Source organism: Lethenteron reissneri, chromosome 65, assembly GCF_015708825.2.
Source record: "Lethenteron reissneri isolate LAM-NWPU_2019-01 chromosome 65, ASM1570882v1, whole genome shotgun sequence".
Taxonomy (NCBI): Eukaryota; Metazoa; Chordata; class Hyperoartia; order Petromyzontiformes; family Petromyzontidae; genus Lethenteron; species Lethenteron reissneri.
Window position 1 is genome coordinate 2,051,525 of NC_083843.1, and position 20,355 is coordinate 2,071,879.

Below are 20,355 nucleotides of genomic sequence, written 5' to 3' on the forward strand. Positions count from 1 at the left end.
CGAGCACAAGTCAGATCTGAAACACGGCAGAACTGATTCTTCGGCCGTTGCCGATCATTGCTACAACTCAGTGGGCTCTCATGAAATTGTCTTTTCCGAGACCAAGGTTCTCTGCAAACCTCCTGGCTACCATCAAAGGTTTGTACACGAAGCCATACAAATATACAAACACAGACATAATTTCAACCGTGATGATGGGTACAAACTTAGTAATCATTGGAAAGATGTTATTAACCACGCAAAAAAGACTTAATTACACTTTTTTGACCATCTTATCTGACAGGCACTAGTTTACTTTACTTTACCGAGTGTTAACTTCCCCAGTGTTTAACAGTAATCTCTTCATTGTTTAGCCAGCATTGGTATAAACATACGCATTTTCTTTTCTTTTCTATCATGTGTATCAGACCTCCCCCCTCTCTGCCCAATGCGTTGGCGTGGGCAGCAGTGTGTCGCTTGCGCACAATAGCTTCCACGCCGTCGCCCACCTTTTTGTTGGCCCTTCTCTCCCGATACTTTCCATTCATTGGCTACCACATTCTGATGAGCCCCCCCCCCCCCTCTCCTCCCCCCCTCAACTCGCTTTTAAGGGATTACATCTTGAATCATTGCCTCACTTGATGCAGCTGATCTGGCTGTGACTGTCCCACCTGATGACGGAGACTTGTGTTGCCTCCGAAACGTCGTGATCTTTATTTTTATTTTATTATTTTTATTAATTTTGATGTTTTACCTACGTGACTTTACCGAAAACACCTAAGAATAAAACACACTACAATTAAATAACCTAGCAAAGTATCGAAATGTTATGTAAAACGACACAGAGAGTCGGTCAACACACAATTAACGCATAGCCTGGTCGATTACGTATTTCAAAGATTGCTAAGTTAGAATTTAAGTGTGAAAATTCCAAAGAAAGACAAAACATAAAAACAAGAGGAACGGAGACACACAGACAGAGTAGAACCTAAGAACAACAAAAAACGAGTGTAGACAGAAAAACTTACACTAAATATACAGGCAAAAATTACACTAGATATACAGGCAAAAATTACACTAAATATAAGGCCACCCCACAGAGACGATCACCCCTCTTTGTACCTGTGTTGCTCGCTCTATGTATCTTGGTGATATCTGTCTGCTTATATGTCTGTCTATAGTTTTCTGGTTAGATTTTATGTCGTTATTTCATTATACCTGATGATGATTGCTCGTGTTGCAATCGAAACGTCGTATGCTATTATTTAATTTATTATTTTATCTTTATACGTGACTTTACCGAAAGAACCAAAAAATAATTCCTGCAGTCACGAAAGCTCCAAAATTAAGATTGAACCACTTCTACGGGGAAGTTCCAAGTTTACCTTTTTCTCTCTCTCTGGGTTTTTTGTTCTCTCTCTCTGCCTGTATATTTAGTGTAATTTTTTCTGTCTACACTCGTTTTTTGTCGTTCTTAGGTTCTGCTCTGTCTGTGTCTCCGTTCCTCTTGTTTTTATGTTTTGTCTTTCTTTGGAATTTTCACACTTAAATTCTAACTTAGCAATCTTTGAAAAACGTAATCGACCAGGCTATGCGTTAATTGTGTGTTGACCGACTCTCTGTGTTGTTTTACATAACATTTCGATACTTTGCTAGGTTATTTAATTGTAGTGTGTTTCTTTCTCCCTCTAAGCCTGCGTACTTCTCTACGCGTCTCCTCGGACTCATTGACATGTAAATTTTGTCTCTAACCCCTCCCTCTCGCTGCCTCCGCCCCCCTCTGTCTATTTAAGGCCACCCCACAGAGACGATCACCCCTCTCTGTACCTGTGTTGCTCGCTCTATGTATCTTGGTGATATCTGTCTGCTTATATGTCTGTCTATAGTTTTCTGGTTAGATTTTATGTCGCTCTTTCATTATACCTGATGATGATTGCTTGTGTTGCAATCGAAACGTCGTATGCTATTATTTAATTTATTATTTTATCTTTATACGTGACTTTACCGAAAGAACCAAAGAATAACATGGAATAAATCATCTTTGAATATCTCTAGCCAGAATGAGAGCTGAGCAGTAGGCTGGTCCACTCGTAGGGAGTACTGCAGGGCTGCATGGTCCATGTGAATTATGAACTCCCTGCCATATAGGTACAGCCGTCGCGAACTGTGGAACGAACCGTCGGTAGTGAGAGGCAAATCCAACAAAACTGCGCACCTCACCCACCGACTTGGTGGTTGGCCAGCCGCGTTTTGTCTGGACCTGTAGCTATGCCAGAAGCACTTAAAATGTGGCCCAAATATCGTATCAAGATTTTTAACAGTTGACATTTTGCAGGTATCAATTTCAGATTATCAGAACCTGTTATAGAGAATACCGCAACCGTTGCAAATGCTCCTCGAACGTGCGATCAAATACAATAACATCGTCCAAATAAATGAGGCACGAATCCCATTGCAGTCCTGGTAGGACTAACTCCATAAGCCTCTGAAATGTGGCCAGTGCCAAATGTAATTCCATGGGGAGACAATTGAATTGGTAGAGCCCTTGAGGTGTTCTAAATGCAGTTTTTGGTTTTGACAATTCGTCCAGGGGTAGCTGCCAAAATCCTGACAGTACATCCAATGTAGGAAAAAAACACACGCCCGACAATGCATACAGGGAATCGTCCATCCGCGGAAGCGGATATGCATCTGCCACTGAGACTTTGTTCAATTCTCGGAAATCTATACAAAATCTTAGACTTTTGTCCGGCTATTTAACCAATACCTGGGCCTCCCCAAGGGTTTGTTGATGGTGAGATTATATAAGCTGCCAACATATCTTCTACCACCAGCTGTACATTTTCCTTTTCGACAGGACTCTACCGATATGAGTTCTGTCGAATAGGAGCAGCATTTCCCGTATCAATGTGATGCTGCAGCAGCGAAGTACGACCAATATTGAATTTGCTCTTGCTAAAAATGTATAAAAATTGTGAAAGCAATGACCGCAATTTGTTCCGTTGTGCCTCAGATAAATTGTGGTTTCCCCGCACAATTCTTCTGCCCATTTTTCATACGACTCAACTCCTCCACTGTGCCTATCATGTCCACCCCAGTGAATTCAGCAGCCTCGCAACACGCAGCCGTCGCGTGAGCCAGTACAATAGCCGTTTGGACCACCGCCAGTCTCAGTCCTACATTTAGGACCTGTAAAACATATCCTGGATCATCCGTAGAATCGTGTGCACACCCACCAGTGTTAGCCCACGGGTTGCTGTGTTGGACGGAGTGATGAGAACTCCTGCCTCAGGGTCAGCCAATTTAAGCCGATTGCGGTATCGTAGAAGGACTAACATTTGCATGCCTGGTGGAATCTCTATTGATTCCTTTACCAAGGCCAGAACTGAAACGTTTGCAACCTTATTTTTACCCGGGGAGTTCAAAAAGAATAATCGCTGTCATGATGGCATTTCGACACATCCTAAGTCTGTCAGAATCTTGAGGGACATCTTACAAAAAAAAACAGCACCCAAGAAACACGGTACTGCTAGTGCTTTAGAAATCAAAACCGGTCCCAAATTTCTATTTCCCCAATCTTTACACAAGCTCCCACCTGCCCCACGGTTTCCATCATCCCTTCATTAGCCGCAATAGACGCATTTCCTACCGGCATAACGGGTTTTTGAAGTCAGGGGGATAAAAATGGGAGCCTGGGGGCTGTTCAAACAGTTGTTCTTCAACATCTTGGCCGTCAAGACCCCCCTGCCCATCCTGCCTTCTTCAGCCGCTCCCAGCGTCCGTGTGACGCCAGTGAGTGCCGCTACGAGGCAGTGTTAGGCAAGGCTTTCTCGTCCTCTTCACTCCGCCTCTCACAGCGTCGGCGTGTGGGAAAAATACAATAATACAATTTATTTTTAAAATAAGAAATGTAAACGTACGCAAATGGCATGACGCTTATATTATTGATTCTACAAGAAAAAATATAGAATACAAATAATAATAATAATGTACACTAGTTGTAAAGAGCGTCATTCATGCTCATTGCATCCCCCAACGCTGTATATTGATTAAATATTCGGATAAGTCCTCTACGCAGCCACTACCATGCAAATTAAATACATTTTTTTTAAACAAATGGAAATTTGGCACCAAAACAAAAGGCACCAACAATAGCCATTGCTGAATGGTCCACCTCCTAGGCAAGTTTGGTGACTCCTTTTGAAAGGATATGAAAATAAAACTAACATTTAAAAAAATATATAAAGGGTACAGTGTTGTTTGTGTTTAAAAGCAGAAGTTTCGTAACGTGTGTCAAAATGAAACTCACAACATGAATGTCAAATATTTTCTTCTGTCATTTATATAATATTATTTTCCTGCTGTAAAAGCCGCTTTATATATATGGCAACAATTACATTGATTAACATTTATATAGTGGCGAATTTCATTCGTAGATCCCACCATGTAGCCAGTGTTTGGAAATCTGTAAATAGCCAGAACCTGGAGTGTATACGGCAGGACTAGTCAGGGAGTAAAGTGTGGTTTGCGCACTCAGCCATCCACTCAACTACTCGCTCACCCATTCACCTCACCCACTCACCCCACTCACTCACTCACTCACCCCACCCACTCACCCCACCCATTCACCTCACTCAATCACCCCACCCACTCACTCCACTCATCCCACTCACTCACCTCACCTCACCCACTCACCACACCTACTCACCCCACCCACTAAAACCACCCACTCACCCTACCACTGAACTCCCCACTCACCGCTCCCACTCACCCCACTCACCCCACTCACCCCTCTAAACTCACCTCAATCACCCGACTCACTCACTCCACTTATTTACTCACCCCAATCACCCCACTTACTCACCCATCCACTTACCCATCCACTCATTCCTCCCTGCACTCACTAAACCACTCATAGCCAGGGTTAACGGCAAATGATAGGGGGTAAAGGCGAGGTAAATTCCAGTTTAAAGAGGGGAATTTTCAAAACAAAACTGACTGATTAGTAACGGCAAAGCGTTATTCCATAGTCTGGGAACTGCACATTAAAGCAACGGCCGTAACACTCATCCAATCACCCACCCACTCACTCACCCACGCAATCACTCACCCACCCACTCATCCATCCACCTGCTCGTCCACCCAAGCAATGCACCCACCCACTCATCCAGCATCCCACTTATTGACCCACCCACTCACCCACCCACCTACTCATCTACCCACCCACTCACTCACCCCCCCCCCCACCAACTCTCCCACTAACCCACTCACTCACTCACTCTCCCACCCACTCACTCACACACCCACCCACTCAGTCACTCACAAACCCACCCAACCACCTACTCACTCACTCACTCACCCACCCACCCACTCACTAACTCACCCACCCCCACCAACTCACTCACTAACTAACCCACTCACTCACTCACCCATCCGCCCCCACCAACTCACTCACCCACCCACTCACTCACTCACCCACTCACCCACTCACTCACTTACCCATCCATCCATCCACCCACCCACCAACTCACTCACTCACCCACTCAGTCACTCACTAACCCACCTACCCACTCACTCACACACACACACCTACTCACTCACTCACTCACCCCCCCAACAACTCACTTACCCCCCCACCAACTAACCCACTAACCCACCCACTCACTCACTCTCCCACCCACCCACTCACTCACACACACACACACCCACCCCCCACCCATTCACTCACTCACCCACCCACTCAGTCACTCACTAACCCACCCACCAATTCACTCACTCACTCACCCACCCACTCACTAACTCACCCACCCCCACCAACTCACTCACTAACTCCCCCACTCACTCCCTCCCCCCCCCCCACCAACTCACTCACCCACCCACTCACTCACCCACTCACCCACTCACTCACTCACCCATCCATCCACCCACCCACCCACCCACCAACTCACTCACCCACTCAGTCACTCACTAACCCACCTACCCACTCACTCACACACACACACACCCACTCACTCACTCACTCACCCCCCCACGAACTCACTTACCCACCCACCCACTCACTTACTAACTCACCCACTCACTCACTCACCCACCCACTCACTCACCCACTCACCCACTCACCCATCCATCCACCCACCCACCCACCAACTCACTCACCCACTCAGTCACTCACTAACCCACCTACCCACTCACTCACACACACACACACCCACTCACTCACTCACTCACCCCCCCACGAACTCACTTACCCACTCACCCACTCACTCACTCACCCACTCACTCACTCACTCACCCACCCACCCACTTACCCACCCACCCACCCACTCACTCACCCGCTCACTCACCCACCCACTCACTCATTCACCCACCCACCCACCCACTCACTCACCAGTCACCCACTCACTCACTCACTCACCCATTCACTAATTCACCCACTCACTCACCCACTCACTCATCCACCCATCCACTCACTCACGCTACCACCCACGCACTCACTAACACAACCACCCACTCACCCACCCACCCACCCACGTATCCACCCACCCACTCACTCACCCACCAACTCACTCACCCACTCAGTCACTCACTAACCCACCTACCCACTCACTCACACACACACACACCCACTCACTCACTCACTCACCCCCCCACGAACTCACTTACCCACCCACCCACTCACTCACTAACTCACCCACTAACTCACTCACCCACCCACTCACTCACCCACTCACCCACTCACTCACTCACCCATCCATCCATCCACCCACCCACCCACCCACCAACTCACTCACCCACTCAGTCACTCACTAACCCACCTACCCACTCACTCACACACACACACACACCCACTCACTCACTCACTCACCCCCCCACGAACTCACTCACTCACCCACTCACTCACTCACCCACCCACCCACTTACCCACCCACCCACTCACTCACCCGCTCACTCACCCACCCACTCACTCATTCACCCACCCACCCACTCACTCACCAGTCACCCACTCACTCACTCACTCACCCATTCACTAATTCACCCACTCACTCACCCACTCACTCATCCACCCATCCACTCACTCACGCTACCACCCACGCACTCACTAACACAACCACCCACTCACCCACCCACCCACCCACGTATCCACCCACCCACTCACTCACCCACTCACCCACTCACCCACTCACTCAACCACTCACTCATCCACCCATCCACTCACGCAACCACCCATCCACTCACTAACACAACCACCGACTCACTCACCCACCCACTCACTCACCCACCCACTCACTCACGCAAGCACCCACCCACCCTCCCACTCACTCACCCACCCACCCTCCCACTCACTCACCCACCCACTCACCAACTCACCCACTCACTCACCCACCCACTCACCCATCCACTTACTCACTCACCCACTCACCCACCCACCTACTCATCTACCCACCCACTCACTCACCGCCCCCCCCCAACCAACTCACCCACTAACCCACCCACTCACTCACTCACTCTCCCACCCACCCACTCACTCACTCACACACCCACCCCCCACCCACTCACTCACTAACCCACCCACTCAGTCACTCACTAACCCACCCACCCACTCACTCACTCACTCACCCACCCACTCACTCACTCACTCACCCACCCACTCACTAACTCACACTCACCCACCCCCACCAACTCACTCACTAACCCACCCACTCACTCACTCACCCACTCACTCACTCACTCACCCATCCATCCACCCACCCACCCACCCACTCACTCACTCACTCAGTCACTCACTAACCCACCTACCCACTCACTCACTCACACACACCCACTCACTCACTCACCCCCCCCACCAACTCACTTACCTACCCACTCATTCAATAACTCACCCACTCACTCACTCACCACTCACTCACTCACTCACCCACCCACCCACTTACCCACCCACCCACCCACTTACTCACCCGCTCACTCACACACCCACTCACTCACTCATTCACCCACGCACCCACCCACTCACTCCCCCAGTCACCCGCTCACTCACTCACCCATTCACTATTTCACCCACTCACTCACCCACTCACTCATCCACCCATCCAATAACTCACGCAACCACCCACCCACTCACTAACACAACCACCCACTCACTCACCCACCCACGTATCCACCCACGTATCCACCCACTCATTCACTCACTCACCCATTCACCCACTCACCCACTCACTCAACCACTCACTCATCCACCCATCCACTCACGCAACCACCCACCCACTCACTAACACAACCACCCACTCACTAACCCACCCACTCACCCACTCACTCACTCACCCACCCACTCACTCACTCACTCACGCACCCACCCACCCACCCACTCACTCACTCACCCACCCATCCACTCACTCACCCATCCACTCACTCACCCCCTCACCCACTCACTCAATCACCCACTCACTCACTCAACCACCCACCCACTCACTCACCCACCCACCCACGTATCCACCCACTCACCCACTCACCCACTCACTCACTCATCCACCCATCCACTCACGCAACCACCCACCCACTCACTCACTCATTCACCCACCCACCCACCCACTCACTCACCCAGTCACCCGCTCACTCACTCACCCATTCACTAATTCACCCACTCACTCACCCACTCACTCATTCACCCATCCACTCACTCACGCAACCACCCACCCACTCACTAACACAACCACTCACTCACCCACCCACCCACCCACGTATCCACCCACCAACTCACTCACTCACTCACCCACTCACCCACTCACTCAACCACTCACTCATCCACCCATCCACTCACTCACTCACTCACGCAACCACCCACCCACTCACTAACAAAACCACCCACTCACTCACCCAACCACTCACCCACTCACTCACCCACCCACCCACTCACTCACGCACCCACCCACCCACCCACTCACTCACCCACCCACCCATCCACTCACTCACCCATCCACTCACGCACCCCCTCACCCACTCACTCAATCACCCACTCACTCACTCAAGCACCCACCCACTCACTCACCCACCCACGTATCCACCCACCCACTCACTCACCCACTCACCCACTCACTCACTCACTCATCCACCCATCCACTCACGCAACCACCCACCCACTCACTAACACAACCACCTACCCCCTCACCCACCCACTCACCCACCCACTCACTCACTCACGCACCCACCCACCCACCCACTCACTCACCCATCCACTCACTCAATCACCCACTCACTCACTCAACCACCCATCCACTCACTAACACAACCACCCACTCACCCACTCACTCACCCACTCACCCACCCACCTACTCATCTAACCACCCACTCACTCACCCCCCCCCACCAACTCACCCACTAACCCACCCACTCACTCACTTTCCCACCCACCCACTCACTCACACACCCACCCACCCACCCCCCACCCACTCACTCACTCACCCACCCACTCAGTCACTCACTAACCCACCCACTCACTCACTCACCCACCCACTCACTAACTCACCCACCCCCACCAACTCACTCACTAACCCACCCACTCACCCACTCACTCACCCATCCATCCATCCACCCACCCACCCACCCACCCACTCACTCACCCACTCAGTCACTCACTAACCCACCTACCCACTCACTCACCCACACACACACCCACTCACTCACTCACCCCCCCACCAACTCACTTACCCACCCACCCACTCACCCACCCACTCACCCACCCACTCACTCACTCACTCACGCACCCACCCACCCACCCACTCACTCACCCATCCACTCACTCAATCACCCACTCACTCACTCAACCACCCACCCACTCACTAATACAACCACCCACTCACTCACTCACTCACCCACTCACTCACTCACCCACCCACCCACTTACCCACCCGCCCACCCACTCACTCACCCACCCACTCACCCACCCACTCACTCACCTGCTCACTCACACACCCACTCACTCATTCACCCACCCACCCACTCACTCAACCAGTCACCCGCTCACTCACTAACCCATTCACTAACTCACCCACTCACTCATCCACCCATCCACTCACTCACGCAACCACCCACCCACTCACTAACACAACCACCCACTCACTCACCCACCCACCCACCCACGTATCCACCCACCCACCCACTCACTCACCCACTCACCCACTCACTCAACCACTCACTCATCCACCAACCCACTCACTAACACAACCACCCACTCACTCACCCACCCACTCACCCACTCACCCACTCACCCACCCACCCACTCACTCACTCACTCACGCACCCACCCACACACCCACCCACCCACTCACTCACCCACCCATCCACTCACTCACCCCCTCACCCACTCATTCAATTTTCCCACTCACTCACTCAACCACCCACCCACTCACTAACACAACCACCCACTCATTCACCCTCCCACTCACTCACCCACCCACTCACCAACTCACCCACTCACTCACCCACCCACCTACCCAGCCACACACCCACCCACTCACTCACCCACCCACTCACTCACTCACGCACCCACTCACTCACTCACCCACCCACCCATCCACTCACTCACCCATCCACTCACCCATCCACTTACTCACTCACCCACTCCCCTGCTCACATCGCTCGCTCAGCTCACTCATCTACCCACCCAAAAGCCCCGATTACCCCAGGAAGAGAGCCTTGACCTCGGTATCCTTAGGAGGCAACCCGTAGACCTCGGAAATCTCGTTGGTTTATTAACACGGATCAGTCCCTGTAAAGATTGCGGGTCTAACCCATGGTGTGGCTTTTACAGGGTAGTCCAGATGTCTTTTGACCCCCAAACAATTGAGCCTCACATTATTGTCCTTTGCATATTAATGTATGTTTTAAATAAACCTTCCTTTAAACATATTACATTTCAGAAATGTAATAGGGGTCACAATACATCTGGCCCACCCTGTCAAAACATCAGCACTTGCAATGCAACGACGACCGGAGTGGTGTTGGTCAAGTATGAGGTGTTGAGACTCGAGGTCACTGGAGCGGCTACAGCAAATTTCGTATCCATCAAGTATTCTTTATTTATTTAAAATAATGTAAAATGTATCCTTAAAGCAGCTTAAACTATAGGAAAGAGCTACCCAGCCGAGCCCAAGGCACCAGCTCACTCATCTCCCAAGAAAGTTCTGGATGACGGGCTCAGCGCCCTTTCTAGGCGGGAAATCTCTTCCTGAATCAATTATTCCTTGATTAGATCCAGCTGTTCCCCAATTACCTCACTCCCTGGGGAGTCACCATACTGCCCAAGCAATCATCCTGGGTTGTACAGAGCGGCTCACCCCTTACAATCCCACAACAAGACACCCAACCACCAGCCATCTTCACACCATCACGCAAACTCTGCTCATCCTCACAGCAGCGGCTTTTGGCTCGTATTCCAACAGAGACGGACAATTCTTCGCGTGCTTTCAGATGCGCTTCTGTGGCCGTCTGGAACGCTCTTCCCCCCGATATTTGGACGCAACTGCAGTTTTGCACTTTTAAATTATCTATATTGGAAACTCAATTTTTTAGAATTGCTTTTTGTGTCTAGTTTGTTGTCCTGCATCCGCATCCCAAGTTAGCATAGTCGGCTACTTATGGTGCAAAATAATTTCAACATACATCCATTCAATAAATTAAACCCAAAGAGACTCACCAACCCACTCATTCACCCACTCTATATGTGCCACAGGAGTTGTGTGGCTAGGGTCTGCTTAGACATCTACCATTGATTGGTGTAGTTACACCATTGCTGTGCATTTAACGAGGGAGTTAAATTTGTTGACTGTTCTATTTGTGAATGTTACAGCTTTACCCTGTGATGGATCCATCTCCACCAAGTTGTGAAGGCCACGCTCATTTAACGTATAAAGTTCAGAAGATCGACTGCGTTTATGAGCCAGGGTTGACGTGTATTGAGGCCAGCTCGTTCACTGCAGCGTAGCACTTGTGGAATTACAGAGGCTTCGTAGCAAACGCCTTAATTTCAAGGAAATATTTATTGAATTTGGAATTGTCATAACAGTACATTCAACATGCACATTGTGTTTAAAGCCATTTACAAAAATAACAGGATTAAGATGTCTTCTTATTATGACATTAATGATCAAAATCTATATATATAAAATCGTGAATGTCTGTCTGTGTGTGTGTGGATTTCGGCCCATACGCACTTTCATTGGACGGCGGTTGCCCCTGGCAACGGCTAGCGACGCCTTCGCCGCTTTCATTGGACCTTGCAACGGCTAGCGACGCCTTCGCCAAGGGCTGCAGTTTCATTGGACGGCGGTTGCCCCTGCCAACGGCTAGCCACGCCTTCGCCACTTTCATAAGCTCCGTATTTAATTAAATAATAGCCATTACACAGTATTGTTGGAGCGCTAGGGGGGGGGGAAGGAACGCCACCCGTACCCTGCCTCTTCCAAGCCGACAATTTTAGGCGAGGCCGCAGGCTTTGCACGCTACTAGGCCTCGACACCCACCACGCCACTCTGAGGTAAATTCATCAAAGTTTTTCCTACTCTTCACTACACCCCCACCACAATGTGTGGTATTAATATTACTTTTAAACCCAACGTGCCAACAATCGATTACTTTAATGTTCACTGTACAAATACTCATTAAGCTGGGTGAGCGTACTGCCAGTCTATCATGTACACTGTAGCCTGCTTATTAAGCTCGGTGAGCGTACTGCCACTCTATCATGTACACTCTAGCCTGCTTATGAAGCTGAGTGCGTGTACTGGCAGTCTATAATGTGGACTCTTGCCTGGTTATTATAATCGATTCTTTATATGTTCTTTGTACAAACAGTCATTAAGCTGCTTGAGCGACCCCAGTTCGATTCCAACTCACGCCCACCACCGCTGACGATTATTTGAAACGGACCTGGCCCTCCCCTAGGTCCACTCAGCCTCAAACGCGTAACTGCTGTCGTGTGTGAACATCGTCACTGGGGAGACAAAGGCGGCCGGGCATCGTGGATCCAAGTCCCGGGCGAAGCCGGGTCATGTGTATGTGTGTTTGTGTTTATGTGTATGTCTGTGTGTCTCTATGTATGTGTGTATGTATGTGTATGTATGTGTTTGTGTGTATGTGTGTGTGTATGTATGTGGGTTTTTTTTGTATGTCTTTATGTGTATGTCTGCGTGTCTCTATGTATGTGTGTATGTACGTGTGTGCATGTGTTTGTGTGTATGTATGTGTGTGTCTATGTATGTGTGTGTATGTGTTTCTGTGTATGTATGTGTGTGTATGTATGTGTGTTATGTGTCTGTCTGTGTGTCTGCATGTATGTGTGTGCCTATTGTGTATGTGTTTGTGTGCATGTATGTGTGTGTTTGTGTGTGTCTGTGTGTATGTATGTGTGTGTATGTGTTTGTGTGTATGTGTGTGTATGTATGTGTTTGTATGTGTTTGACCCACACATTGTGTGTATGTATGTGTTTGTATGTGTTTGACCCACACATTGAAAAGCTAGATATTAACAAAGTCGTAATTAATCACAGTAACAGTCCTATTTCTGAAGGTTTGAAATCCGTTTTAGCTAAAGGACTAAACTTTGCAGTCACACCTAGACACATACCAGTTAATGATATAATTGCTCGAGTAGATGTAGCTCTCAAGGGCTTGAGTCACATCGCTGCAGACGTAGCAAGATCTGAAATCTCTGTAACCCTCAAAAACGCTAAGATGCCAGCTAGCAACATCAGCAAAGAGGAGCGTTTTGAATTAGCTCAATTAAAAAAGAGGGATGACATTGTCATCCTCTCAGCCGACAAAGGCAATGCCACTGTCATCATGGACAAAATAGAATACAACAACAAAATTCAAGAACTATTAAACGATGGCAGCTATACAAAAATAAAAAGAGACCCCACCAACAGCCTCGTCTCCAAAACCAACAACATCATTTCTGCTTCAACCGCATTAATTGATCAGACCAAACAGTTCTCGTTGAAACCTTCTGCAGCCAGACCACCAAGATTGTACGGCTTGCCAAAGATACATAAAGAAGATACACCTCTTCGTCCCATTGTCTCTACTATCAACTCCCCCACTTACAAACTGGCTCGTTTTTTGTCCGAAATCCTACGGCCTTTCACTGGAAAAACCACCTCTGCAGTACTAAACTCTACTGACCTGGTATCGACAATCAAGGGGATTGCCCTGTCCCCAGACGACCTGCTTGTCAGTTTTGATGTGGTTTCCTTGTTCACCAAGGTACCTGTGCCTGACACCATCGCAATCATTGAAGACTTGGTTCATCAAGGACTGAATGCTGGGGTACCCCCCCTGGTGAGACACTGCTTAACCAATACATACTTCACCTGGAATGGAACCTTCTACAAGCAAATTGAGGGCACCCCAATGGGCTCCCCCCTATCTCCGGTTGTAGCCAACATCTTCATGGAGAAATTTGAGACGGACGCTATCCAGACTGCCACTCTACGCCCGACCTTATGGAAGAGGTACGTAGACGACACTTTTGTCATCTGGCCACATGGCCGGCCTGCTCTAGACCAATTTCTCGACCACATCAATTCCATACACCCAGCCATCAGATTCACCATGGAAGTCGAAAATGATGGCAAGCTACCCTTTTTGGATGTCCTAATCAAAAGGAGACCTGATGGTTCAATGAGCCACTCTGTCTACAGGAAAGCCACCCACACGGATGCTTATCTAAAACCGGATTCCCACCACCTTCCATCCCAGAAGAATTCCCTCATCAAGACTCTATATCATAGAGCCCAATGCATCTCCGACCATGAACACATTTCCAGTGAACTCAAACACGTACGCCAAGCTCTTAAGGCAAATGGTTACTCCGACTATACAATCCGCAAAGCCATCACTCCAACCATCAAGAAGGATCCTGTTGAGGAGCCTTTCAAGACCATCACCTTACCCTACATTGCTGGGGTCACAAAAAAGATCTCCAAAATCCTGATTAAACACAAGATCCAGGTCCGATTCAACACAGTACATAAAATCCGTGATCTGGTACCGTCTGTAAAAGATGTGGTTCCAGACATACAGTACCCTGGCGTCTACAAACTAAGTTGCCTCTGTGGTAGCAGTTACATTGGGGAAACCAAACGACATGTCTCGGACCGCATCCGTGAACATAAAGCTGACCTGAAACACGGTAGGACAAACACCTCAGCCGTGGCAGATCACTGTTACAACTCAGTGGGCTCACATGATATTGACTTCTCCAAGACAGAGGTTCTCTGCAAGCCATCTGGCTATCATGAGAGATTCGTTCATGAGGCGATCCACATATACAAACACAGAGACAATTTTAACCGAGAAGATGGATTCTGGCTCAGCAATCATTGGAAGGACGTAATAAACCATTTCGATACACATTAGGGTGTGTAGAATAATACATAGTGTTATATTAAATGTATAAGATATAGGTTGGTTTACAGCAATACAGTATATAATTTAATGTTGGGTTTATCTATGGCAGTATATAGTACGGTATATGCTCGTGTGATGTAAGAGAATAAGGTTTAGATGGAAGCATATTATAGAATTTTTACGAGGTAGAATTGTAATGTATTACTTGCTGTTAGTAACTCAGCTTATTATAGAGTATAGTAAGTATACTGATGGTGCGATGCAGTTTATACTTTAGTTTTTTATGTAGTTTATACTTTAGTTTTCTACGTGGTTGTTGAGTAACTGCAGCTACATATCATTAACATTCCTTTCCTTTGTTACTGCTAATCCCTGCACCCCCCTTGGTTGCTGCTGATCCTGCATATTGCATGGGCATAATATGACTTTGACACCCCCCCGCCCAACGCCTACGCATTTACCATGAATATGCTAAATTCCTCTTCACATGCACATTCTTTTTGTTAAGGCGCTCTTCAACCCCCAATGCAGCTTATATATAAGCTCCTAGTTTGGTAGTGTCTCATTCTTCACCTGAAGACGGCTGCTTGCGTTGTAGCCGAAACGTCGTGAGAATTGTTTTATTATGTTTTATTTTTATTATTTTATTACTTCCCTTCTACGTGACTTTACCGAAAGAAACAAGAAGATGAATCCCTGCAGTCACGAAAGCTTTAAATCGAAATTTAACCGCCTCTACGGGGAGGGTTTCCACATAACTTTGAGATCCTTCAACAAGCTCCGGGATAAGAAGGCTCAGCTAATCGAGTCTCTCACCTTTCTGAAGAGATGCCGCGACTCTAAGGTAATACCAAACGCATTTACACTAACATCTGCTGCTGTAACTTCTTCTAATGCGAAACGAATTCTGTCTAGAACTAGCTTAGCTCTTATCTCAGAGAAAATCAGACTTACGCGCACCGAACTAGATCAGTTAGACAAGACACTCTACAAATCACACTTATCTTTGAGTGTAACAATGTCCACATCGGATTGGGAACATGTGGAAAAAATGACTGCCTCTTCAGCTGCCGCTATGTCGACTAAATGTAAGGACAACTTGATTTCCAAATTCAATCGCCTCTCAAACAAGAAACCGGACCCACACATTGAAAAGCTAGATATTAACAAAGTCGTAATTAATCGCAGTAACAGTCCTATTTCTGAAGGTTTGAAATCCGTTTTAGCTAAAGGACTAAACTTTGCAGTCACACCTAGACACATACCAGTTAATGATATAATTGCTCGAGTAGATGTAGCTCTCAAGGGCTTGAGTCACATCGCTGCAGACGTAGCAAGATCTGAAATCTCTGTAACCCTCAAAAACGCTAAGATGCCAGCTAGCAACATCAGCAAAGAGGAGCGTTTTGAATTAGCTCAATTAAAAAAGAGGGATGACATTGTCATCCTCTCAGCCGACAAAGGCAATGCCACTGTCATCATGGACAAAATAGAATACAACAACAAAATTCAAGAACTATTAAACGATGGCAGCTATACAAAAATAAAAAGAGACCCCACCAACAGCCTCGTCTCCAAAACCAACAACATCATTTCTGCTTCAACCGCATTAATTGATCAGACCAAACAGTTCTCGTTGAAACCTTCTGCAGCCAGACCACCAAGATTGTACGGCTTGCCAAAGATACATAAAGAAGATACACCTCTTCGTCCCATTGTCTCTACTATAAACTCCCCCACTTACAAACTGGCTCGTTTTTTGTCCGAAATCCTACGGCCTTTCACTGGAAAAACCACCTCTGCAGTACTAAACTCTACTGACCTGGTATCGACAATCAAGGGGATTGCCCTGTCCCCAGACGACCTGCTTGTCAGTTTTGATGTGGTTTCCTTGTTCACCAAGGTACCTGTGCCTGACACCATCGCAATCATTGAAGACTTGGTTCATCAAGGACTGAATGCTGGGGTACCCCCCCTGGTGAGACACTGCTTAACCAATACATACTTCACCTGGAATGGAACCTTCTACAAGCAAATTGAGGGCACCCCAATGGGCTCCCCCCTATCTCCGGTTGTAGCCAACATCTTCATGGAGAAATTTGAGACGGACGCTATCCAGACTGCCACTCTACGCTCGACCTTATGGAAGAGGTACGTAGACGACACTTTTGTCATCTGGCCACATGGCCGGCCTGCTCTAGACCAATTTCTCGACCACATCAATTCCATACACCCAGCCATCAGATTCACCATGGAAGTCGAAAATGATGGCAAGCTACCCTTTTTGGATGTCCTAATCAAAAGGAGACCTGATGGTTCAATGAGCCACTCTGTCTACAGGAAAGCCACCCACACGGATGCTTATCTAAAACCGGATTCCCACCACCATCCATCCCAGAAGAATTCCCTCATCAAGACTCTATATCATAGAGCCCAATGCATCTCCGACCATGAACACATTTCCAGTGAACTCAAACACGTACGCCAAGCTCTTAAGGCAAATGGTTACTCCGACTATACAATCCGCAAAGCCATCACTCCAACCATCAAGAAGGATCCTGTTGAGGAGCCTTTCAAGACCATCACCTTACCCTACATTGCTGGGGTCACAAAAAAGATCTCCAAAATCCTGATTAAACACAAGATCCAGGTCCGATTCAACACAGTACATAAAATCCGTGATCTGGTACCGTCTGTAAAAGATGTGGTTCCAGACATACAGTACCCTGGCGTCTACAAACTAAGTTGCCTCTGTGGTAGCAGTTACATTGGGGAAACCAAACGACATGTCTCGGACCGCATCCGTGAACATAAAGCTGACCTGAAACACGGTAGGACAAACACCTCAGCCGTGGCAGATCACTGTTACAACTCAGTGGGCTCACATGATATTGACTTCTCCAAGACAGAGGTTCTCTGCAAGCCATCTGGCTATCATGAGAGATTCGTTCATGAGGCGATCCACATATACAAACACAGAGACAATTTTAACCGAGAAGATGGATTCTGGCTCAGCAATCATTGGAAGGACGTAATAAACCATTTCGATACACATTAGGGTGTGTAGAATAATACATAGTGTTATATTAAATGTATAAGATATAGGTTGGTTTACAGCAATACAGTATATAATTTAATGTTGGGTTTATCTATGGCAGTATATAGTACGGTATATGCTCGTGTGATGTAAGAGAATAAGGTTTAGATGGAAGCATATTATAGAATTTTTACGAGGTAGAATTGTAATGTATTACTTGCTGTTAGTAACTCAGCTTATTATAGAGTATAGTAAGTATACTGATGGTGCGATGCAGTTTATACTTTAGTTTTTTATGTAGTTTATACTTTAGTTTTCTACGTGGTTGTTGAGTAACTGCAGCTACATATCATTAACATTCCTTTCCTTTGTTACTGCTAATCCCTGCACCCCCCTTGGTTGCTGCTGATCCTGCATATTGCATGGGCATAATATGACTTTGACACCCCCCCGCCCAACGCCTACGCATTTTCCATGAATATGCTAAATTCCTCTTCACATGCACATTATTTTTGTTAAGGCGCTCTTCAACCCCCAATGCAGCTTATATATAAGCTCCTAGTTTGGTAGTGTCTCATTCTTCACCTGAAGACGGCTGCTTGCGTTGTAGCCGAAACGTCGTGAGAATTGTTTTATTATGTTTTATTTTTATTATTTTATTACTTCCCTTCTACGTGACTTTACCGAAAGAAACAAGAAGATGAATCCCTGCAGTCACGAAAGCTTTAAATCGAAATGTGTTTGTGTGTTTACGCTCGCATTACACGAATGTGTTGCAGGTCTAAGGCGTTCCTCACGCAGCATTGCCGCTTTATTATTGCAGTCGTTTACTGCCGTGCGCACCCTGAAAGTCGTGTGTGTCTGCAGCAAGCGCGTGTATGTGTTCCTATGGACGCGCGCGCGTGTGTTGTGTAGGGGGAACGGTAGTGTAGTGCTTAGCGTGCTGTCTGTGTGTGTGTGTCTGTGTGTGTGTCTGTGTGTGTGCGTGTGTGGTGTGTGGGGAGCGATAGTGTAGTGCTTAGCGTGCTGTCTGTGTGTCTGTGTGTGTGTTTGTCTGTCTGTGTCTGTCTGTGTGTGTCTGCGTGTGTCTGTGTGTGTGTCTGTGTGTGTGTCTGTGCGTGTGTGGTGTGTGAGGAGCGGTGGGTGTAGTGCTTAACGCTACGCTGCGCTACCAACCCGGCGAACCGAGTTCGATTCCCGCTCACGGCCACCACCGGTGACGATTATTTGAACCTCCCCTAGGTCGACTCAGCCTCAAACGAGTAACTGGTGTTGCGTATTAACATCGGCACTGGGGAGACAAAGGCGGCCGGGCGTGGTGGATCCAAGTCCCGGGCGAAGCCGGGTCATGTGTATGTGTGTATGTGTTTATGTGTATGTCTGTGTGTCTGTATGCATGTGTGTATGTATGTGTTTGTGTGTATGTATGTGTGTGTGTATGTATGTGGGTTTTTTTGTATGTGTTTATGTGTATGTCTGCGTGCCTGTATGTATGTGTGTATGTACGTCTGTGGATGTGTTTGTGTGTATGTATGTGTGTGTCTATGTATGTGTGTGTATGTGTTTCTGTGTTTGTATGTGTGTGTATGTATGTGTGTTATGTGTCTGTCTGTGTGTCTGCATGTATGTGTGTGTGCATTGTGTATGTGTTTGTGTGTGTTTGTGTGTTTACGCTCGCATTACACAAATGTGTAATGCGGGTCTAAGGCGTTCCTTACACAGCATTGCCGCTTTATTATTTCAGTCGTTTACTGCCGTACGCACCCTGAAAGTCGTGTGTGTCTGCAGCAAGCGCGTGTATGTGTACCTATGGACGCGCGCGCGTGTGTTGTGTAGGGGGAACGGTAGTGTAGTGCTTAGCGTGCTGTCTGTGTGTGTGTGTCTGTGTGTGTGTCTGTGTGTGTGCGTGTGTGGTGTGTGGGGAGCGGTAGTGTAGT